This window comes from Ovis aries, chromosome 7, assembly GCF_016772045.2.
Source record: "Ovis aries strain OAR_USU_Benz2616 breed Rambouillet chromosome 7, ARS-UI_Ramb_v3.0, whole genome shotgun sequence".
NCBI classification, from domain to species: Eukaryota; Metazoa; Chordata; class Mammalia; order Artiodactyla; family Bovidae; genus Ovis; species Ovis aries.
In genome coordinates this window covers 96,989,794-97,015,412 of record NC_056060.1, presented here as the reverse complement: position 1 = coordinate 97,015,412, position 25,619 = coordinate 96,989,794, and the positions used below count along the sequence as shown (strand labels likewise).

Here is a 25,619-nt window from a genome sequence, read left to right as displayed (position 1 = left end):
ATGCTGGGAAAGATTCAAGGCAGGAGAAGAAGGGGACGACTGAGGATGAGATGGTTGGATGGCATCACCGACTCAATGGACATGAGTTTGAGCAGACTCTGCGTGTTGGTGATGGACAGGGAGACCTGGTGTGCTGCAGTCCATGGGGCTGCCAAGAGTCGGCAGCAACTGAACTGAACTGAATAACAAAATAAGAGGCTTCCTCTGCCAAATAAGATGTAAATCTCTTTGGATACATGGAGATGCTCTCATCACACCTCTAACCAAGGTAGGAACCAAATCACAAAGTGAGGTCAGTTCAGTTCAGTTCAGTTCAGTCGCTCAGTCGTGTCTGACTCTTTGTGACCCCATGAATCGCAGCACAATTTTTCTTTTAATTCAGTCACAGAATTATTTGGATATTCTTTATCACAAACATTCAATTATGATGGTATCACCAACTATTCTTATATAAAGTAATATGCAAAAAAATTGAAAAGAGAGGAATTATATTATCTATGTCAATCAATATAAGGCACCCCCCACAATTTCTGTGACAATTATATGCATATAATTGCTATAATTGTCATATTTTTATCATTTCTGTAGCTAATTGTAAGGCTATATTGTGTGTTTATTTCCATTTTTACTGGATACTGTACCCAGTAAATTTACTGGGTTTTACTATACAGTAAAATAGGTACATCACCTTTGTCCTTTGTCTTTAGCTTCCGTTTTTCTTGACTTTATATGTGGCAAAATGCCAGAACCATCAGTCCTAGAGTGTCTAATTCTTATTAGTTTAGTTTTTTGTTGGGTTTCTCCAGTTTTTCACTAGCTTTCACTATGGAGACATTGGGATACTAAGAGGCACCCTAGGGAATCCTCTGGACTCTAGACACATATTTTCCCAACCTTTCAGAGTGGCAACAACCCAGCTCTCTCTTGCTAAAAAGGGTCAATCCTTCAGCAAATACTGTAACCTTATTGGTGCTGTGGCATAAAAAACACAAAATTATCAACTGTCAAATTCAATTTTCAACCCAAATGAACTGTTATATCACCTGTTGGCAGCATTCTGCCCTTGAGAACTTAGTGAAGTCAACCCATAGACTCCAAAGATTCTAGCAAAAAAAAAAATTTGCAAGGGGATTATTGCTGTATGTGTGTGTTTTGCTTTCCAGCACCATCAAGCAATTCTCCAGTACTCAGTGCAACTGGCTGCTGCTGCTGCTGCTGCTGCTGCTGCTAAGTTGCTCGGTCGTGTCCAACTCTTAGCGACCCCATGGACTGCAGTCTACCAGGCTCCTCCACCCATGGGATTTTCCAGGCAAGAGTACTGGAGTGGGTTGCCATTGCCTTCTCTGGGAACTGACTGGGTATCCTATAATTTAACAGATAGACCTGGAGATAGTGTCAGATGCTACAGGTAAAGGGTTCAGTCTTACAAGAATATTCTCCACACCCAAACTGAGACACTGGTTGCAGGTCCAGATGGCCACCTGTGCTTCTGACCAGGTGGCTACAGTTGGGGTTTCCATGACCTCCTCCTTAGGTTTGATTAATTTGATTGAGTGTCTCACAGAACTCAGAGAAACATTTCATTTTCTCCATTACCATCTTATTTTAAAAGGCTGTAGTCAAGGAATGGCAAGATGAAAGAGAAGCATAGGGCAAGGTATGTGAGGACGAGTCTTGCTCTCCTGCTTGCTCTGGGTCGACAGCTCTCACCTCATCTTCATGGCTTCACTGACCCAGAATGTGGAGGTTTCATTACTTAGATGTTAATGTTTAAACCACTGGCAACTAATTCGACTCAAGGCCCTCTCTGGTCTCCTGGGAACCAGTTTCCACCCTTAAATATTATCAAGCTCATTTACATAAACTCAGTTGTAGTTGAAAGGGGTTTAGAATGAATATCAAGACATATGTATTGCTCTTATCACTTGGGAAATCCCAAGATATTAAGAACTCTGTGCCAAGAATAGGATAAAAACATATATTTCTTATTGTAAAATCACAGTTATTAAGTAAAAGAGTGAAAGAAGTCACTCCTATTTCCATCCGTTGTTTCTGCTACTTGTGAATTCTGGCTATGAGAGAAATAGCACCATTATTGAGCTTGTTGTTCAGTCACTCATTTGTGTCTGACTCTTTGTGACCCCATGGACTGCAGCACACCAGGCCTCCCCGTCCATCACCAACTCCCAGAGCTTACTCAAACTCATGTCCATCGAGTCGGTGATGCCATCCAACCATCTCATCCCCTGTCATCCCCTTCTCCTCCTGTCTTCAATCTTTCCCAGCATCAGGGTCTTTTCCAATGAGTCAGCTCTTTGCATCAGGTGGCAAAGGATTGGAACTTCAGCTTCAGCATCAGTCCTTCCAACGAATATTCAGGACTGATTTCCTTTAGGACGGACTGGTTTGATCCCCTTATTGTGGTGGTTTATGCAAAAACCAACCTAGATAGCATATTCAACACCAGAGACATTACTTTGCCTACTAAGGTCCGTCTAATCAAGGCTATGGTTTTCCAGTGGTCATGTATGGATGTGAGAGTTGGCTGTGAAGAAGGCTGAGCATCGAAGAATTGATGCTTTTGAACTGTGGTGTTGGAGAAGACTCTTGAGAGTCCCTTGGACTGCAAGGAGGTCCAACCAGTCCATTCTGAAGGAGATCAGCCCTGGGATTTCTTTGGAAGGAGTGGTGCTAAAGCTGAAACTCCAGTACTTTGGCCACCTCATGCGAAGAGTTGACTCATTGGAAAAGACTCTGATGCTTGGCAGGATTGGGGGCAGGAGGAAAAGGGGACGACAGAGGATGAGATGGCTGGATGGCATCAACTAACTCGATGGATGTGAGTCTGAGTGAACTCCGGGAGATGGTGATGAACAGGGAGGCCTGGCGTGCTGTGATTCATGGGGTCGCAAAGAGTCGGACACGATGGAGCGACTGAACTGAACTGATGCAAACACATAACCCATTCTTTAAAATATTCTGCTAATATTTCAGGGCTTTTAATCCCCATTAGCACTGCATCTAAATCTTCACAAGGCTGTTTCATTATAGTGCCAGTCCAGCTGCTTAGGTAATTAGAATAAACTCTTTGGGCATGAGCCCATTGTCATGCTTCTTTGTTGATGTGAATCCTTATGTTAGAGGCAATGTTGATGGGAATGTCCTGATAATGAGTAAAATAATCTTAGAAGTCTACAGGACAGCAGAAACATTATAGGCATGGAAAGCAAATGCTTACCCAGAATGCGTGTCTGTGCTCAGTCACACCCAACTCTGCGACCTCATGAACTGTAGCCCACTGTTCTCCTCTGTCCATGGAATTTTGTGGGCAAGAACACTGAAATAGGTTGCTATTTTCTCCTCTAGGGGATCTTCCTGACTCGGATTGAGCCCACGTCTCCTGCATATCCTGATTTGGTAGGTGGATTCTTTACTACTGAGTCATTCACTAAAACTCATGGCTAAATTAGCCTTGATGAAGATATGTCAAGATTTCTGATCCTATTATATCCTTATTATTCACTTATCGATATATTGTGGATGATTTTTTCCCCCTTCTGTGTCTTAATTCTATAAATGGGCTTCTCTGGTGGCTCAGATGGTAAAGAAGCTGCCTGCAATGCAGGAGACCTGGCTTTTTTCCCTGGGTTGGGAAGATCCCCTGGAGAAAGAAATGGCAACCCACTCCAGTATTCTTGCCTGGAGAATTCCATGGACAGAGGAACCTGGTAGGCTACAGTCCTTGGGGTGGCAAAGAGTCAGACACAACTGAGTGACTAACACACACAATTCTATAAAATTTATTGAAAATTTTATTTTTAATGAGCGCTTAACTTTTTTTCTTTGACATGCTTTCTTTGTGACTACAGAGCAACATCTTTTTGAGTAAGTTGTAAACTTGAGTCCCAATCAAATGAGTTTTATTTTTGAATTTAGTATAAGACTAAATTATTCTCTTTTTATAGTCTGGGCTTCTAGAGAAGCAATAGCCCTGGTAGTCTTAATTGTTGGCTGCTGTGTGCCTTTACCTCTTACAGTTTTATTCACTTGTATTGAATTGGGTTTGCAATTTTTATTCTATTTTGCCCCTTTCATTAGAAACACTATGACTGAGGTTTAACTAAAGTAGCTTCAGGCTGTACTAGGCAAAGTCGAATTGACTTTGCACAGCTTGGAATCTTCAAGTCTTTGGATAATTAGCTATGAACAGCTAGTTCCTGCGGCCTGTAGTCTATCAGGCTATTTTTAAAGGTATTCACGTGTCAAAAGAAAACTCATAGGGTAGAGCCCATGCGTTGCCTTCCACCATTTCATTTTTCCTCAGGCCTTTAGAATAAACTCCAAATCCATCGTGTATGAAAACATTCCCTAAGGAAACTTCTACTAGCAATGGCATTTTGTGTTCTTACATGTAACCAATTTAGACATTTGTATTGATCCACTGGGTATATTTGCTCTGTTTTATTTAGTTTTTCATTGCTGTTGCTATGTTTATTTGCTCCTCCTACTCTTCTCCTAATTTTGGATTCTTTATTTATTCATTTGACTCTTTATTATTATATGAACACTTATATGCTGGGTTTGGCTTAGTAAAAGTGGTATTGGAGCAAAAAACCACTAGCTTCAAAATCATTCCTATTTTCATTGTAGACCTTCATTTACATTATATCAGATGACTAAATGTTTATCAGAAGAAATAAACCTTCAAGAGTGGGCTGTCATATATTAGCAATTTTTATGTAGAAGGGGTATACAGTTTGTAAAGGGGAGCCTTCAGTAATTTATCACAGCAGATTTGTAGCTGTCTATGTAATGAATAGGCTTTCCTGTCACTCATGTTTAACCTTTATATTTTTCTCTTCTTATTCATTGTCCTCCTCAATGCATCAGATGGACATTTTTTTTTCATAGTAGTCACTCATGCAAAACTTCTCAAATATACACTAACTTATACAATTTACTAAAGCTCTTTTTTATTAAAAAATGCATTGATAGACTTTACATTCTTCCTAACAGATTTCCCAGTCTCAAAGCAAGCAAACAAGCAAGATAAGAAAGAAACACAATGTCTTCTAAGTGAATTCTTCCTATATAAGAAGGGAAGGAACAAAACATTATCAGGGCAATTTCAAGACAAGATTATATCTAGAAACAAAGAATGCATGCTATCTGGTGCTGATTTAACAACACAAAAGAAGATTTAAGTGGGAGAGAAGTGTCTGCCCAGATTTTGAATATCTTTAAGGTATTTGCCAACAAAATGTTGATATGCTTTTGGAGGGATAATCTCACTTAGGCAGACTCCCAAGAACCTTGCCTGGTTCATATAGTATGGAGCAGCAATGCCTGGCTAAGGCAGACTCTTGAGAGTCCCTTGGACTGTAAGGAGATCCAACCAGTCCATCCTAAAGGAAATCAGTCCTGAATATTTATTGGAAGGACTGATGCTGAAACAAGCTCCAATCCTTTGGCCACCTAATGCTAAGAGTCAACTCATTGGAAAAGACCCTGATGCTAGGAAAGATTGAGGGTAGGAGAAGAAAGGGATGACAGAGAATGAGATGGTTGGATGGCATCACCGACTCAATAGCCATGAATTTGAGCAAACTCCAGGAGATAGTGAAGGACAAGGGAGCCTGTTGCGCTGCAGTCCATGGGGTCACGAATAGTTGGACATTACTTAGAGACTTAACAGCAACAAAGGCAGTCTAGTAAACCTCTCAAGGAATCTTAGAAGATCAGCTGTCACAGGTTTCCAGCTTAAAGCAGATGACTACCATCCCAGCTACTCTTGAAATCCCTTTCCCTCTCAGTGCTGCCAATGGTTATTTCAGGTGGACCTGGAAATTAGACAAAAAGTTTTCTAATGACAGAGAAGAGAAGTCTGAATTTTCATATAGATTACTATGAATTTTCTCTTTTTTTTGATTTATTATTTTTATTTTATTTTATTTTTTTTTAGTTTTTAATTTTTTTAATTTTAAAATCTATAATTCTTACATATGTTCCCAAACATGAACCCCCCTCCCACCTCCCTCCCCATACCATCTCTCTGGGTCATCCCCATGCACCAGCCCCAGGCATGCTGTATTCTGTGTCAGACATAGACTGGTGATTCAATTCTTACATGATAGTATACATGTTAGAATGCCATTCTCCCAAATTATCCCACCCTCTCCCTCTCCCTCTGAGTCCAAAAGTCCATTATACACATCTGTGTCTTTTTTCCTGTCTTGCATACAGGGTCGTCTTTGCCATCTTCCGAAATTCCATATATATGTGTATATAGTATACTGTATTGGTGTTTTTCTTTCTGGCTTACTTCACTCTGTATAATCGGCTCCAGTTTCATCCATCTCATCAGAACTGATTCAAATGAATTCTTTTTAACGGCTGAGTAATACCCCATTGTGTATATGTACCACAGCTTTCTTATCCATTCATCTGCTGATGGACATCTAGGTTGTTTCCATGTCCTGGCTATTATAAACAGTGCTGTGATGAACATTGGGGTACATGTGTCTCTTTCCATTCTGTTTTCCTCGGTGTGTATGCCCAGCAGTGGGATTGCTGGGTCATAAGGTAGTTCTATTTGCAATTTTTAAGGAATCTCCACACTGTTCTCCATAGTGGCTGTACTAGTTTGCATTCCCACCAACAGTGTAGGAGGGTTCCCTTTTCTCCACACCCTCTCCAGCATTTATTGCTTGCAGATTTTTGGATCGCAGCCATTCTGACTGGTGTGAAGTGGTACCTCATGAAAAGATGCTCAACATCACTCATTATTAGAGAAATGCAAATCAAAACCACAATGAGGTACCACTTTGAATTTTCGTATAGATTTTATTTCAGCATTTTGTCACGTACTGCTGTATTTCTTTCACTCTTATTGATAGAACTGCAAGCTGATTGGACATACAGCACTTGATTTATGTATCTTTTGATAGCTTCTTCTTTCTCTGCCTTCGATATCTGAGTTATTATGAACTGGTTTGAATTGTTATTGTGGAAAAAATGGCATTTCAGTTCATTATTCAGTCTAAATGCTCTAAGTGAAGTCGCTCAGTCGTGTCCAACTCTTTGCGACCCCATGGACTGTAGCCTATCAGGCTCCTCTGTCCATGGGATTTTCCAGGCAAGAGTGCTGGAGTGGATTGCCATTTCCTTCTCCAGGGGATCTTCCCAAGCCAGGAATCGAACCCGGGTCTCCCGCATTGCAGGCAGATGCTTTACCATCTGAGCCACCAGGGAAGCCGAAATGCTCTAAGGGAAGATGTAATTTATCTTTCTATCTCAAGAACCCATCAGGGACCTCCTGCATATTAAGTACTCAACACACACTCTTTGAATGAAAGGAAAAAAGTAAACAAGTAGCTAGATGGAGGTACACAGGGATGATAAATAAGTCTAAAACAATACTATTGTGGATTATAAAAGACAGTGATGAAAATAAACGTATGGCAGTGACAATTACAGGGGGTCTAGCCTTCCAGGACCCTGCTATCACTTCGCTTGAAACTTGTCTCCTCTACTTGGAATACAGGCAATTGATGATGGGCTGTGTTTCTCTTACTGTCTGTTTATAATTCTGGCCTTGGTCTATTGGGATTAGAGAAGAGCAGGAAGGATTTAGGTCTTTGCCTTAAACAAAATGCTCAAGATGGACAGAGAAAGACACGTCCATGCTTAAACTGAAACTGTGGAACAGGCAAGGAGCTGCCTCTTTTTGCACAGAGGTGTGGACTTGGGCAGTTCAGGACGATTTATAGGAAATAGTGAGCGGGCTTTATCATCAGAACTGGCTGCCATAGCATTGAGCTAGTGGCTCTGCTGCTCTCATTTGGACTTTTTCTTGTAAGTCATGGAGATGCTTTCAGCATATGTGTGTCTGTGTTACAGGGGAATGGTTACCAATGAATGTTTTGGTCACATGCATGATAGTAGTAGGGTTCACTGATTTTTCTCATGCCATATTTTAAGACAATATATTCACCTTTTAAGACAGTATATTCAGAATGCCTAAGCAATTCTGAGATATTGTTAACCCTGGCCAAGTGGCCATGTTAATAAGACTAGAATATTAACCATGATTTTGGCCGCTTATTCATATTAGGTGGCATGCTCAGAGTCACCCTAGAGTCTGGAAAAACTACAAGTTCCATTCTGACTTTGACACACCAAGATGTAGTATTTAATGGATGCATACAGAAAATTTTATGCCAGTGGGCAATACTATAAAATGCCTTTGACAACAGTTTTAGTATACACCACCTATTTTCAGGTTTCCTCATTTGTTTTGCTGCTATTTATATAGAGCTGTAATCTCCAACAAGCAGTACTGGCCTCCTACATTATTTATTGTTTCAATATAGGGGACAATTACATATAATTAGCTGGATGACATTACCCGTTTGCTGGTGGAATTTGCTATGAGCGTATTTGCTTCTTCTGGGAGCTGCTTTCCATTTCCTGCGCCACTGCTCTGAGGCTGCTTAGAGAGACCTACCTTTTTTTTTTTTTTTCCCCTGTTTATTTATTGCTTCACTGGTCCAAGGCAGGAAGAAAGCATATGAAAACCAGTATGGAACAGCCTGTGAATAAGCATCACGGGAGGCAGAGAGAGTTGAATACCAATTAGGAAACACCCAGATAGGCACAAGGTAAGTTTTCAACACCAGGTTTATTGTAGGTGAAGAAATCCTACAACACATTGATGAATGTGTCAGTTCTTTGTGAAATTTATGGAAACCATCATTTGGTGCCATGGAAGATGTAATTCACCTAGTATCTTCTTTCTCCCCCATGATATGTTCTGCATAACTTGATTTTCTGAATGCTGAAGGTCACTCCCTTGGTATGAAACCTTAAAGTAATTAGCATTCTTTTAAAAGACAGTTTTCTCAACTATATTAATCTCCTTCCTATCTTCTTAGAGTTTACAGAATATAACTGAACCCACTGAAAGTTCTGCAATACATGACCTTAAGCCAGACTATCTCACATGACCCACTGAAGACGGAGGAACTGTGATAAATGATGCGGTCTTTCTGAGTCCTATTCACGTGACAGGCTCCGAGTACAAGGAAAGCTCTTTAAAAAGTTAGAGCTTAGACATCTGCTGTCAGTGGTCTACTTCATGCCACAGCTGTCCATCTTGCCATCCTACACGTGCATGCGAGAAATCTTACTTATGTTGAACTCTCCAAAGCGCTTGTCTTGGTTCCCTTTCCATCCTACCCAGATTCCAACCTTTGCTTTTCCTTATCCAAAGTTCCTTTAGATCGTAGTCATATTCATTTTTGGCCTCCTGAACTGACTTCTTGACTCAGACACAGTAGTCTCACTGGCCGTCTTTATAAATTGGGGCTCCAGTGCACGTTAAAGGAGCTTATTCCGGTTGCTGATCTTCCTCGTGGCGCTAGAGGTAAGGAACCTGCCTGCCAATGCAGAAAAAATAAGAGACACAGGTTCAGTTTCTGGGAAATGCCCTAAAGGAGGAAATGGCAGCCCACTCCAGTATTCTTGCCTGGAGAATCCCTTGAACAGAGGAGCCTGGTGGGCTACAGTTCCTAGGGTCACAGTCAGACACGACTAAAGCAATTTAGCCATCAGCAGCAGCATTCCAATTGCTTAAGATTAGGGTATTATGACTCACCATCCATTCCATGCTTGTGTAAGCAGGGAGATAGCTTTTTAAAAGATCACAAGGAGCTTATTCCTAATTAAGTGAGTGTGCTTCATTCTGTTTTCCTCCATTAGGACATTTAGTGCTCTTGATCCCTCCTACTCACAAGATGTCATTTATGAAAGAGTTGGAAGAAGTCACAGAAATTACGCAATCTTACAATCCCATTTTACTCACTGAAAACGTATCCCAGGGAAATAAAGTAGTCAGCCCAGAGATACAACAAGTATCTGGGATTAGATCCCATAGTTCCTAATTCATGTGGATGCTCTTTCCTCATTTCATCTTTTTTAAGCCTTTGTCCCCTGATTTCTTGGTTCCTGCTCTTAGACCTCTCCTGGGACGCCTTTTCAGTCTCTCTTCTGAGTCTTACCATTCACACGTACATACACACGTACACTCATGTCTCTGAGAACCATTCACAAGCAGAGAATCTGCTATGTAGGCTTTGGTGTTAACAAATCTGTTTTTACAGGTTCACTCACTTTTTGCGTCTCCTCTCTTGAACTGGGGGTTTCCCAGTTTTCATGAGTGGGAGAGAAATGCGGACCGCCAGTGCGGAAGAATAAGAGAGGCTGGTTCAATGCCTGGGTTGGGAAGACCCCCAGGAGAGAGCATGGTGACCCACTCCAGGATTCTCACCTGGAGAGCACCACAGACAGAGAAGTCTGGTGGGCTGCAGTCCATAGGGCGGCAAAGAGCCAGACACAAGTGAAGCAACTTAGCACACACTCTGGCATTGACTACTAGGACTTTACTCAAACGTCCCTGAGATTTAAGCACGAATTGTAAGGGAATTCATTCTTCCACGCTGGTTTTCCCAGGATTCGTCATTGGCATTTACGTTTTTAAAAGCTATACATATTGTACAAGTTTAACAAATACCTAATGATAATTGTGGGTTTGCTGTTTTTATCTGCATTGCTTAAACTGTAGCTGCGTAGGTGATTCTATAGGAAATAAGAATGAGTAAGTTGGTTAGTTATATGTGACTCTTCCAGTGTTTTAGATCTATTCCTATTTAGGCAGATTAATATTTCCTGGGTGAATTCTTTTTTTTTCCCCAAAATGTAGAAAAAGGATACACTAAATTCCATCCACTATTCTACTATATTAATATAATATCTATAATGTCAGTTGGCTAGATATTAAATGGCTAGACATGCTTTTTAAATGTATCAACATATATATTCTGCTAAGTGATCTCCTCAACTTTTCACATCATGAACAAGAAACTCCAAACTACTCAGCATATTTTGATAACCCTCTCAACTACAGAGTTAAAGACAGCTGACTCAAATCCCAGCTTTGCCCTCCGCTAGTTGTATAACCTCAAAAATCTAAATAATGTCTTAGTGACTTCTATTTGTAAAATGTGGGCAATATTGGTACCTAATTTATTGTGGGATTAACTGAGGAGATGTCAGTAAAACCCTTAGAACAATTTTTGCTTACACATGAGAAAGAACAGCTTTTTATTTCCTTTAATGTTAGACTTCTTTAAGAAGTATGCAATTCTTAACAATAATAAGCTCTGATTAAATTTGATATAAATATGACAAAATGTGCAAAGCACTGTGGGAAGAAAAACACCAAAAATGTGGCCTGGATCTTTAAGAAACTTAAAAGCAAAACTATTTCTATATTTTCCTAATGATTTTGCTTTTTTTAAATAGACCTCAGAAACAGTTGATTTTATTATTTTGATTTCAGCTCCTTACTAGGACAATATTATTTTTCATCATTAACTTATTACTTTTTCCTTCCTGTTTCTCTTCCAGTTCATGGCCACTTGGCACCATCACAAAATCACTTCTCACAGACACTGCTTAATTTCCTTTTATGATTTCAGTCTGCACACCTTTCCCTCAGCCAGGAGGCTTACCTTTGCGACTGTTTCTGGGAAGCAGAAATGGAGTGTGGATGGCAGAAGATGGGCCTTCACTTCTAACAACCAAATGGCTCAAATGTCGTGTGCTTTTAATGGTAGACCCAGTATTTACCCGCTAGCTATTAATGACAGCTATTGGAAGCTAGGGCAAAGCAAAATATTTAATAGTATATCTCTTGTGCCCATGAATGCCAGTCTAAAAGCAGAAAGAATTTAAATACTTCGTTCAAGTGCTTATGAGAATGAAAGAAGCATCCAGGGTCTACTGGAGCATGGGGAGCCATCGCCATGCTCAGGTTACTTCAGCTGCTTGTCAGTTGTACATGAAGACACCCTAGTGTGCAGCCCCGTCCTGCTGACATTTCCACTAGGTAATTTACCTTTTGCTTCACTCTCTCTGGAAAACCCTCCAGTTATTTTTTGAGATAAACAATATGTGCCTTTTATTCAATGAACTTTTGCTTGAACTTCGTGATCTGCTCTGACTAAATGCAGTGGTCTCACTCCTGTAAAAAAAGAAAATGTTTCTACTAACACCCCTTTGCCTAGCAATTGCTACTCAGTGCTCAGTGTGCTTTAGCATTGGGGCAGTTCTCTGCATTGGTTTCTCTGATTTTTCCCTTGCAGTGGGTCACAGGCAACCCACATCTGGATGGTTTTAGTGGTAGTGTAACATTGGGATAAGCTCAAGGAGTGCAGAGTAGGGCAACCTACATTTCAATCATGGTTCTGCTAGGTTTATGATTATGAGCTGGTGATTTATTCAACCTAAGACTCAGCTTCTCCACCTGAGAATGAGAAAAATAATTATGCCTACATTATACGACTTAGAATAGGGGGATTTAATGAGACAATCTAAGCCACCAGGGAAACCCCAGTTTCTTATATATTCTTGGTACAAGTTCTATTTTGGTCTATGTATTGCATAGTAGTGGGGCTTCCCTGGTGGCTCAATTGGTAAAGAGGCTGCCTGCAATGCAAGAGACTGGGGTTTGATCCCTGGGTCAGGAAAATGCCCTGGAGAAGGAAATGGAAAACCAATGCAGTATTCTTACTTGGAAAATCCCGTGGACAGAGGAGCCTGGCAGGCTACAGTCCATGGGGTCACACGAGTTGGACATGACTTAGCAACTAAACCATTGCCACTATCAATGCATAATATCTTTTACCATGCTGAAGTTTCCTTTTCACTGTCTTAATGTTACTTTTTATTTATTTATTTATTTATTTTTACTTTAAATATTGTATTAGTTTTGCCATATATCAACATGAATCCGATGTAACTTTTTAATATTTGGAACATAACAAAAAGCAATCTATCCATATTTTAATTTTTGTTAGTATATTTGTGGCATAATTTTAAAAATCTTCCCCACCTTAAGGCTATGAAGATATTTTCCTATTTTCTGGTTTTGCTTTATTTTTTTTCTCATTTTTATCTGTGATTCACTGGAATTGATTTTTGTGTTCATTGAGAGGGAGGAGTAAATGTAATTTTTCTCTATCTGGATATCCAATTAACCAATACCACACATAATTTATTTCAAATCAATCTTTTCTCTACTGCTCTATAGAACTATTTTTTTGCATATAATAATTGCTTGTATTTAGAGGGACTGTTTCTTGATATGTTTATCTTTACATTAATACCACACTGTTTTAATTAGTTATCTTTACTAGTTTTCTTATCCAATGTAATGAATCCTAAAACATTCTTAGAGATTTTCTTTGCTCTTTTGCCTCCTGCATTTCCATAGTTATTTAAGTGTATATATTATGAAAACTTTTAAGCATAGGCAAAAGTAAAAAAATAGCATAGTGAACTCCTATGCAACAATTCCTTAGTTTTATGAATGTTTGGTCATTCTTGTTCTATTTATACCCCATCTGTTCTCTACCACCATTGAATTATTTGGAAGCTAATTCCATTTGTAAACATTTCCATATGAACCTCTGAGAGAAAAGGAAAGGTTTTCTTTTGACATGTATCTACACCAACATGTTATGCTTAAAATTTTCTTTAGCATCATCAAATATTCACTCAACATTCAAATTTACCTTAATTTTAAAATTTTGTAGTGTGCTTGAATTAAGATCTAATAAAATTGATCTATTTGTAATTGGTTGATGTAAGGTTTTACCAGTGGTAATGTATGGATGTGAGAGTTGGACTGTGAAGAAAGCTGAGCGCCAAAGAATTGATGCTTTTGAACTGTGGTGTTGGAGAAGACTCTTGAGAGTCCCTTGGACTGTAAGGAGATCCGACCATTCCATCCTAAAGGAGACCAGTCCTGGGTGTTCATTGGAAGGAATGATGCTGAGGCTGAAACTCCAATACTTTGTCCACCTCATGCGAAGAGTTGACTCATTGGAAAAGACCCTGATGCTGGGAGGGATTGGGGGCAGGAGGAGAAGGGAATGGCAAAGGATGAGACTGCTGAATGACATCACCAACTCAATGCACATGAGTTTGGGTGAGCTCCGGAAGTTGATAATGGACAGGGAGGCCTGGCGTGCTGCGATTCTTGGGGTTGCAAAGAGTCAGACACAACTGAGCAACTGAACTGAACTGATGTAAGGTTATAGGACTTAAACTACTTTTAAATAATATCTTCCCCCACCATCACATTTTTCCTTGTGATTTATTTTTAAAAGAAATCTTGTTATTCACCCTTTAGGATTTTCCACTGTTTAAAACAAAATGGTTTATTTAAGAATAATTTTAAACATGCCAGAGAGTTGTAAAACTAAGAAATTCCTGTATTCCCTTCACCCAGATTCCCTACTTGTAAACATTACAGTACCATTATAACTCTTTCATTCTCTCATACTTGTTCTCTTCCCTTCTCTTCATATTTTTCTGAGACTTCTGAGAATAAGTTGCAGACATGATTCCTCTTTACTACAAAATACATTTGTGTGCTTGAATACAACATGAAGCAATGATCACATTCAGAAAATGATCATCGATACTATACGATTATCTAGTTGACACACTCTAGTCCAGTTTCACCAAGGGCTTCACTAACATTTCCTATGTTCCAAGACACAATTAAAGAGGTTATACTGTATTTAGTTGTTAGGTCTCTTTGGTCTCTTTTCATCTGAAACATGTTTTCAAAATGACTCTTTCTTTCATAATCTTAGTATTTATTTTAAAAGAACTGAATATGAAGAATTATGAGAGTTTACTGTACTTGATTGTGTGGATCACAATAAACTGTTGAAAATTCTGAGAGAGATGGGAATACAGACCACCTGACCTGCCTCTTGAGAAATCTATATGCAGGCCAGGAAACAACAGTTAGAACTGGACATGGAACAACAGACTGGTTCCAAATAGGAAAAGGAGGATGTCAAGGCTGTATATTGTCACCCTGCTAATTTAACTGATATGCAGAGTACATCATGAGAAACGCTGGACTGGAAGAAGCACAAGCTGGAATCAAGATTGCCGGAAGAAATATCAATCACCTCAGATATGCAGATGACACCACCCTTATGGCAGAAAGTGAAGAGGAACTAAAAAGCCTCTTGAAAGTAAAAGAGGAGAGTGAAAAAGTTGGCTTAAAGCTCAACATTCAGAAAACGAAGATCATGGCATCCAGTCCCATCACTTCATGGGAAATAGATGGGGAAACAGTGGAAACAGTGTCAGACCTTATTTTGGGGGGCTCCAAAATCACTGCAGATGGTGACTGCAGCCATGAAATTAAAAGACGCTTGGCTTACTCCTTGGAAGAAAAGTTATGAGCAACCTAGAGAGCATATTCAAAAGCAGAGACATTACTTTGCCGACTAAGGTCCATCTAGTCAAGGCTATGGTTTTTCCAGTGGTCATGTATGGATGTGAGAGTTGGACTGTAAAGAAGGCTGAGCACCGAAGAATTGATGCTTTTGAACTGTGGTGTTGGAGAAGACTCTTGAGAGTCCCTTGGACTGCAAGGAGATCCAACCAGTCCATTTTGAAGAAGATCAAACCTGGGATTTCTTTGGAAGGAATGATGCTAAAGCTGAAGCTCCAGTACTTTGGCCACCTCATGCAAAGAGTTGACTCATTGGAAAAGACTCTGATGCTGGGAGGGATTGAGGGCAGGAGGAGAAGAGGACGACGAGGATAAGATGGCTGGATGGCATCACTGACTCGATGGATGTGAGTCTGAGTGAACTCCAGGAGATGGTGATGGACAGGGAGGCCTGGCGTGCTTCGATTCATGGGGTCACAAAGAGTCAGACAAGACTGAGAGACTGAACTGAACTGAACTGAACTGTACTTGCCACAGTTCATGGATTCGAATAGAAGAGACAGGATTACTGAAGCAGAGAAAATAGACCATATTACTGACAGCACAGGAGGCAGCACTGACGTCATGTTTGTGTCTGTTTCTCTGGTCCGTACGTCTTGTGGGGCAATGGTCCATATGTCTTGTGGGGCAGTGCAAAAGGACAATGGTGAATGATGTTTTTGTAAAAGATGAGGAACCCCAAAATTAAGGAAACCAAATCTTTTTAAACAGACTACCAGTAAACCGACCCATTGAACCAAAGGGAAATATAGTATTTATTACGTTGAGCACTAAAAAAATCTCTTGCCTGAATCTTGAATGAGACATTGTCACTATCTTCCAAGGCTTTTTTATAAAATATTTTTGAAAATATCATTTACAACAACAACAAAAAATGTGTGCTTTGCTTGAACATGGTGCAGAATTTCAAGAAACACATATAAATTTGTGTCTCTGAGAAACCTACATCTATCTTCTTGACTGTTTTTGCTCTCAGCAAACCTTCCTATGAGTATAGGCTACTCTGTTCGCCACTTTGATTTTTATGTAGTTAACAAAGGTTGGCTACAAATCCATTCACTTTGTCTCATACAGTGTTAATTAAGACTATAATCAACAGGGTTCCAAGAAGGAACCTTGCTTGGAAAAACCAGTCTGCAGTATTGCCCTCAACTATGCCAATCAGTGTAACGGGCTGACCCAGCTGGCTAAACAAACCCCTAAAGCCATCAGTCTATCTTGCAAAGTCAGGTTGAATTTTCCTTACATTTCTTTATTGATTTTTCCATCTGGTTCAAGGCATTAATTGAGGTACCATAGGATGTATTAGTTGGAGAAGGCAGTGGTACCCCACTCCAGTACTCTTGCTTGGAAAATCTCGTGGATGGAGGAGCCTGGTAGGCTGCAGTCCATGGAGTCTCTAAGAGTCAGACATGACTGAAGTGATTTAGCAGCAGCAGCAGCAGGATGTATTAGCAATTACATAGACTACACCTTGGGCTTCATAGGTGGCTCAGACAGTAAAGAAAGCACCTGCAACATGGGAGACCTGGGTTCGATCCCTGGGTTGGGAAGTTCCCTGGAGAAGAGAATGGCTACCCTTTCCAGTATTCTTGCTGGAGAATTCCATGGACAGAGGAGCCTAGCAGGCTACAGTCCATGGGGTCATAAAGAGCTGGACACAACAGCAATCAACACACACAGACTACACTGTAACCCACCAGGAGGAAGTCTAGATGCATTCTGTCACCCATAACAATATTGGCCAGTGAGTTGAAGTTGACCTGAACGCCTTTCAGGGGTGATTTCATTGATGGCTTCATCTAAAATCAACAACAGATTTTTGTATCATTTTTTCCAATTGGATTATTATTCATTGTAGAAGCAATTCCCCAGAGAGTGTTCATAAATAAAAATTCTATTTAAACTTAGACATAAAATATTAAAAAAAATCAATCTGTTGACAGTTATTCCACCAGTCTTTGTACTTGAACATGATTTTACTTCTGTTCAACTTGAAAAGCACATGTTTGTGTAAATGCGTGCCTATTGATACCATTTCACTTGTATATAATTAACCTGCAGAGATCGAGTTTCTCTTTTGATTTTTCTAGCTCTTCTCACATTGTGGGTTTGATGAATAGGACAGTTCTCACAATAATGTTGAGTAAATTAAAAACATGAAAAGATGCCAAACATATCTACATATTCCTATCCTTTTCATTTTGTAAGATGAGCAAGCTTATCTTTGGCATTGCTTGGAGGTGGTTGGGCAACTCCAAGGTTAAGTTGAGGGTACAAGATAGCTAATTACTGTGATTTGGGGGTCTTAACTTGAAAAAGGTAATATCAAAGCAATTATGAAAGCAGAAAAAAACATGGGATATGTCATAGGTGTATAAAGAACAAGTTTAAGGTAATATTTAAGATAAACATGTTTTATTTAAGATAAACACTTGCTTTCTTTCCACCAAGCAACAAAGAATTTTAAGGTTTCTAAAGTGAAAATGTTAGTGACTCAGTCCTGTCACTAACATATAGTCTTTGTGACCCCATGGACTGTAGTTTACCAGGCTCCTCTGCCCATGGAATTCTCCAGGCAAGAATACTGGAGTGGGTTGCCTTGCCCTTCTCCAGGGGATCTTCCTTACCAGGGATCAAACCTGGGTCTCTTACAATGCAGGCAAGTTCTTTACTGTCTGAGGTTTCTAGTTTTTCCAGAAATGACTTGTTAAAATACTGTTCAAGAGCATGCAAAAAAAGTCATGAAAATTGTAAAAGCTCTCACCATATAAAAAATGTTTATTATCCAAGGAAAATATACAGAAGACACAAATTAGAAAAAAGAAAAATCTATTTTAATGGAAAGTAAACTGAATTCCAGTTTTACCCATTTTTTTTACAACTGCTATAACATTTTTTCCACTGTATTAGCAAGCCAGTTCTTCATCTTATGAATAAAGTCATAAAAACTGAACCAACTTTGCAAAAATTTTACGCATTGTAATGCTTCTTTCAAGCTCATTATTTGCAAGTATTTTAAATCAAGGTGAATAAATGTCACAACTCTTAAAATCTTCTACAACATAACTGTGCTATTTGCTGTCTCTTCTTTTTCACCTACTGCCACAATAACATAATCATTTTATTTTTATTCATTTATTTATTGCAAATTTAAGAAGCAAGTTCCATTCAGACATAATGGCTACAACTTTTAACCAATGTAATTAACTTCTGTTTCCTACAGAACAGAAAAAATCTGGGAGGCAGGTAAATGAACACTCTGTCATATTTAAGTACTGATCAGAGTAACCGAACTTCAAGGAAGACTATCTGAAACTCCTGAGCACAGATATTACGAAAAGGCAAAAATATATGACACTGAAAGATGAACTCCCCAGGCCAGAAGGTGCCCCATATGCTACTGGAGAAGAGTGGAGAAATAACTCCAGAAAGAATGAAGAGACAGAGCCGAAGCAAAGACAGTGCCCAGTGGTAGATGTGACTGGTGATGGAAGTAAAGTCCGATGCTCTAAAGAACAATATTGCATAGGAACCTGGAATGTTGGGTCCACAAATCAAGATAAATTTTAAGTAATCAAACAGGAGATGGAAAGAGTGAAAATCAACATTCTAGGAATCAGAGAACTAAAATGGACTGGAATGGGTGAATTTAACTCAAATGGCCATTATATCTACTACTGTGGGCAGGAATCCCTTAGAGGAAATGAAAGTGAAAGTGAAGTCGCTCAGTCGTGTCCGATTCTTTGTGACCCCATGGACTGTAACCGATCAGGCTCCTCTGTCAATGGAATTTTCCAGGCAATAGCACTGGAGTGGATTGCCATTTCCTTCTCCAGCGGATCTTCCTGATCCACGGATTGAACCCAGGTCTCCCACATTGTAGACAGATGCTTTACCATCTGAGCCACTAGGGAAGTATGCAGAGGAAATGAAGTAGCCCTATAGTCAACAAAAGAGTCCAAAATGCAGTACTTGGATACAATTTCAAAAATGACATAATGACCTCTGTTCATTTCCAAGGCAAACCATTCAATATCATGGTAATCCAAGTCTATGCCCTGACCAGTAATGCCAAAGAGGCTGAAGTTGAAAGGTTCTATGATGACAGACAAGACTATCTAGAGCTAAGACAAAAGGAAAGAAGGAGAGAGGCCATTTTCATCATAGGAAACTGGAATGAAACGTAGGATGTCAGGAGATATCTGGAGTAACAGACAAGTTTGGCCCTGGAGTACAAATTGAAGCAGGGCAAAGGCTGAGAGTTTTGCCAAAACACACTGGTCATAGCAAACACCTTCTTACAAAAACGCAAGAAACGACTCTACACAAGGACATCACCAGACGGTCAAACCAAAATCAGATTGATTATATTCTTTGCAGCCAAAAAAGGAGAAGCTCTATAGAGTCAGCAAAAACAAGACTGGGAGCTGACTGCGGCTCAGATCATGATCTTCTTATTCCCAAATTCAGACTTGAATTGAAGAAAGTGGGGAAAACCACTAGACCATTCAGGTATGACCTAAACCAAATCCCTTATGATTATACAATGGAAGTGAGAAGTAGATTCAAGGGACTGGATCTGATAGACAGAGTGTTCCAGAAAAACTACATTTAGGAGGCAGTGATCAAGACCATCCCCAAGAGAAAGATGCAAAAAGGCAAGATGGTTGTCTGAGGAGGCCTTGCAAATAGCTGTGAAAAGAAGAGAAGCTATAGGCAAAAGACAAAAAAGAAAGGTGTACCCATCTGAGTGCAGAATTCAAAACAATCACAAGGAGAGATATGGAAGCCTTCCTCAGTGATCAGTGCAAAGAGACAGAGGAAAACAACACAATGGGACAGACTAGAGATCTCTTCAAGAAAATCAGAGATACCGAGGGAATATTTCATGAAAATATGGGCACAATGAAGGACGGAAACATTATGGACCTAACAGAAGGAGACAATATTAAGAAGAGGTGGCAAGAATGCACAGAAGAACTATACAGGAAATATCTTCATGACCCAATAACCAACATGGTGCGATCATTCACCTAGAACCAGACATCCTGGAATGAGAAGTCAAGTGGGCCTTAGGCAGCATCACTATGAACAAAGCTAGTGGAGGTGATGGAATTCCAGTTGAGCTATTTCAAATCCTAAAAGAGGATGCTGTGAAAGTGCTTCACACAATATGCCGGCAAATTCGGAAAACTCAGCACTGGCCACAGGACTGGAAATGGCCAGTTTTCATTCTAATCCTGAAGAAAGGCAATGTCAAAGAATGTTCAAACTATGGCACAGTTGCACTCCTCTCACAAGCTAGCAAAGTAATGATTAAAATTCTCCAAGCCAGGCTTCAACACTATATGAACCAAGAACCTCCAGATGTTCAAGCTGGATTTAGAAAAGGCCCAGGAACCAGAGATCAAATTGCCAGCATCTTGTCGATCATCAAAAAAGCAAAAGAGTTTCAGAAAAATATCTATTTCTGCTTTATTGACTATGACGAAGCCTTTGATTGTGTGGATCACAAGAAACTGCGGAAAATTCTTAAAGAGAGGAGAATACCAGACCACTTGACCTGACTCCTGAGAAATCTGTATGCAGGTCAAGAAGAGACAGTTTAAATTGGACATGGAACAATTGAAAGGAGTAGGTCAAAGCTGTATATTGTCACCTGTTTATTTAACTTCTTGCTGGGATAGATGAAGCAGAAGTTGGAATCAAGATTGCTGGGAGAAATATCAATAACTCCAGATACACAGAGGATATGACACTTATGGAAGAAAGTGAAGTGGAACTAAAGAGACTCTTGATGAAAGTGAGAGAGGAGAGTGAAAAAGCGTTGAATGTTAAAACTCAACATCCAAAACACTAAGTTCATGGCATCCAGTCCCATCACTTCATGGCAAATAGATGGGGAAACAGTGGAAACAGTGAGAGACTTTATTTGAGGGGCTCCAAAATTACTGCAGATGGCGACTACAGCCATGAAATTAAAAGACACTTGCTCCTTGGAAGAAAAGCTCTGACCAAGCAAGACAGCATATTAAAGAGCAGGGACATTACTTTACCAACAAAGGTCTGTCTAGTCAAAGCTATGGTTTTTCTAGTAGTCATCTGTGGGTGTAAGAGTTGGACTATAAAGAAAGCTGAGTGTCGAAGAATTGATGCTTTTGAACTGTGGTGTTGGAGAAGACTCTTGAGAGTCCCTTGGACTGCAAGGAGATCCAACCAGTCAATCATAAAGGAAATTGGTCCTGATTATTCACTGGAAGGAGTCACGGTCCATCTCAGGGGCAATGGTTGCTCCTAAGACATATTGTTCCCTTGGGAGCCATGGCAAGATTTATGTGTTTTCCTTCTCATCAAGTCACAGGCTAATCTTTTCCTCAACTCTTGCTCCCTGCTCATTCTGCAGTAACATTCTCTCGTAGGCATTGTTAACCTATTTCAAGGAATTTTGTGGGGTACAACAACTCAGCTCCTTTCAATATTTAATGTAGGTAAGAATCACTTGGACATCTTTTGAAAAGGCAGATTCTGATTCAGGATGTCTTGGGTGGGGCCTGAGATTCTACATTTCTAACAAGCTCCAAAATTACACCAATGATGCTGGTCTACAGGTCAAACTTGGAGTAGCAAGGTCCAAAACTAGGTGATCTCCAGAGTCATCTGGGAACTTCTGTGGGATTTATACATTTTCAGTAAAATGCCCAGATCAACTAAATCAGATGTGCTAGCAGCAGAGTCTGGGCGTTCTTACTTTCAAAAGCTCTCCTGTTTGAAATTTGAAAGGGTCTCAGATGATGCTTGAGAAGGCAATGGCACCCCACTCCAGTACTCTTGCCTGGAAAATCCCATGGACAGAGTAGCCTGGTAGGTTATGGTCTGTGGGGTCGCAAAGAGTCAGACACGACTGAGCGACTTCACTTTCCTTTCATCTGTGTCACCGAAGCACAGACATTCCTTCTTATTTTAACCTCCCTTGGGAGTTCAGCAATTAGAGAAAAAGATCATTATTTTTCTAGAAGTTTCCTCCCATGGCCCTCTTGCCGTCCCTTCCTTCCTCTCTCAAGGTTCTGAACTCCAGCTTGAAATTAAGATAGAATGAAATCTCTTGTTTCCTCCAAGGAAAAATGTCACAACTCTTTCTCACTGTCCCTGGACTTATATTACCTGGTCTTGACTTTTAAACTTTGGCTCCATTCTGCAGCCTCTTATTTTTCTCATCAGTTGTCTAAGTCCTGGGGAAAGTAGACTACATTCTATGAAGACTGCATGTCTGCACATCTTTAGTATTTTAAACTTTATTTCTATGAAATTCTCTGAAATACTGGTATATTTGGGCCACATGCTAACCTTGTGTTTTTCCGCTTTGCTTTTGTTCCCTTGTATCACGTTTTAATTCCTCTGCCTTTCTGGTATCTTGCTTGCCCTAAGCACATTCTACAAAGGAATCAATGGCTTTATGATTAAAGCTGGGATGGTTTCAGATCTCCCCAGAATATTACAAATATACACATTTCATCTCACTGCAAGATCTGATATTTTCTCAAATGTTCGGTTACTTATTTCAAGGTCTTTATGGTTTCTTGGTGTGTGCTTTGCGATTTCTCTCTCTGCCTAGACTTCCTATTTGCATTGCCTGAAACCTGTATTCACAGCTCAAAACAAAAGACACTTTTCTTTCCCTGCCTGAGAGAAGAAGTAGCAGCTTTCATCAGGCTGAGGATTAATTACTCCTGACTATGACCAGTGCCTAGCAATGGATTCAGAAGTAAATGACTGCCATAAATTGTTACCGTTGAGTGATATTTCCATGAATTGTTCTGAGGCATGTGATGATCACAACTGAATACTAAGTCTTTGAAAAAGCCTCATAAGGTCATCTGGTTACAGCAGTTCTTATGGAAGAGATTTCTGTCTGTATGTCTGTGGATAAATGTCTCAAAAAATCATTCCTCAGCATGTCTTTGACACGCAGCAAGAAAGTTTTAAAAAAAAGAAAGAAAGAAAAAAAACAAAAACACTATCCTAGTCCATAAAAACTAACTATTCAAAGCTGTCACCAAGAACAAAATGATAACACTTTGGTCTGATCAGTGAACAAAATCATGTGTGACATTGTTTTCCTGCCCTTCTACCCAGAAATGCAAACCCTAACTATGCTTTGGGTAAACTGATAAGTTCTAAAATGGATTTTGCCCCCGCTGGGCAGCGGGAGTGGGTAGAGAGGACGGAAAGCGGAGAAGAGTGACTTGCTTGCTTTTCGATTCACGTTCAGAATGCTTTTCATCATGTGGTGCAGGATTTAGAACATAACATCTTTTCACTTTTTCTTATCTAAAACCCTACCTAACTCTGTTTTTAAAGGGCAGTGTAAGAAATCTTGAAACATTTTAATTCCCAGACTGCATTGCCTTTTACTTTTTATTTTGAAGGATGAAAAGATCTCAGCTAGGAGGCACCTGGAGAATTTTGGAGGATCCCTCACGCAGAACAGTGTTTAATATATTACTCCTTTAACATGCTGGGTGTGCTTTCGTGCCATAGAAAATATTACCTTTGAGAGGTCACCTGCGCTTACTGTTCACACACAGATTTTCAACTGGGCAGCAGTGTTTCATGCTGTTTGGAACTTACAGCCCGCTTCTATACTGTAAAGGGAGGGCTTTGAATATCTAGTGCCAGACCTGCAGAACAGAGCAGAGAATACGGAGCATGCAGGGGAAAAGTTGGAGAAGGAAATGGCAACCCATTCCAGTATTTTTGTCTGGATAATCCCATGGACGGAGGAGCCTGGTCAGCTATAGTCCATGGGGTTGCAAAAGTCAGATATGACTCATCATCAGACTGGGGAGAAAAGAGTGGGCCAAAAGGCAGTCGGCTCCCGTAGCCCTGAGCTACCTGGATCCTCCTCCTCATCCCTATGTTCTACCAAGCCTGTCTTTGCATTTCTCACCTGTATCCTCTTCTGTTTCCACAGCCACCTCCTTTCATAAAATCTGCCATATAGTCCATTTGTGCTGCTTCTCAATTTATCAAAGTGAAGCCCAGCTCTAAGCAGGGCACTCCTGCTTTGCATGGCTTCCATTTACTTCCAACCTGAGGCTACCTCTCCACCAATTTCAGTGCAAAGAAATCCTCCCTTCCATGTTCCTGTTATGCTCAGTTGTGCCTGACTCTTTGTGACCCCATGGACTGTGGCCCACCTGGCTCCTCTGTCCATGGAATTCTCCAGGCAAGAACACTGGAGTGGGTTGCTATTTCCTTCTCCAGGGGACCTTCCCAACCCAGGGATGGAACCATGGTCTCCCACATTGCAGGCAGATGCTTTGCCATCTGAGCTACTAGGGAAGCCTCTATTCTTCAGTAAAACTCAATGACTCCAGGCACTATGACATGGGCTGTATTTGGGGTGGCCAATTCTGCAATGATTAATAGTGGCTCTTTCATTTTGAAAGGACTCAACCTTGGAGAATAAACTACATGGTTGCTGCATATATCCTCTATATATGATACTACATACTCCAGGAACAGTTTTCTAAAAACAGACTCTCATCTAAACATCCACAGAAATTTATCTATGTTTTTTTTCTCATACTATTATTTTATATTCTTTTGTCTTTCCTCTTTTGTGTCTATCTTGTTTGTCTCTAATTGTTATACAATAGGGACTTGATCCTTTAAGATTAGCATCCTTATAAGAAGAGATACGAGAGAGGTCTCTGTCTCTTGTGTTGTGAAGACACAGCAAGAAGACGTCCGCTTGCAAACTAGAAAGAGGATGCTTTCCAGAACCTGACAGTGCTGGCATACCAACCGTATACTTCTAGCCTCCTGAGCTATAAGAAAACAACGTTATCTTAGCCACTCAGCCAGTGGCATTTAGTTATGGCAGCCCAAGTTAGCTAATGCAGTAGTCTAGATTAAATTCTTTGTGGGAGAGAGTTGGTTTTCTATAAGTGTGTTTACATACTTGAAATATCAAGTACATATTTGTTCCTTGATATAGTATGAGGCTAACTACACACAGACACACACACACACACCACTCCCACGCACCATTCACCCACCCATTGACACACACACGAACACACACACACACTCACTATGCTGATCAAATTAAAAGACTTTCAGGTAGCTTTAGTAAAACTGAAGTATGGTTGATGTACAATGCCCGGCTAGCTGCAGGTGTTCAGCACCATGTTTCAGATATGCGTGTATACTCTTTTTCAGATTCTTTCCC

At 40.1% G+C, this 25,619-nt stretch overlaps 1 non-coding gene across 1 annotated transcript; it reads right to left on the bottom strand.

Moving 5' to 3' along the window:
• Positions 1-7,179: 7,179 nt before the first annotated feature.
• On the bottom strand, positions 7,180-7,251 carry TRNAC-GCA (transfer RNA cysteine (anticodon GCA)). The gene has a single exon. It is a non-coding gene; the product is annotated as a tRNA-Cys (tRNA).
• Positions 7,252-25,619: the final 18,368 nt, after the last annotated feature.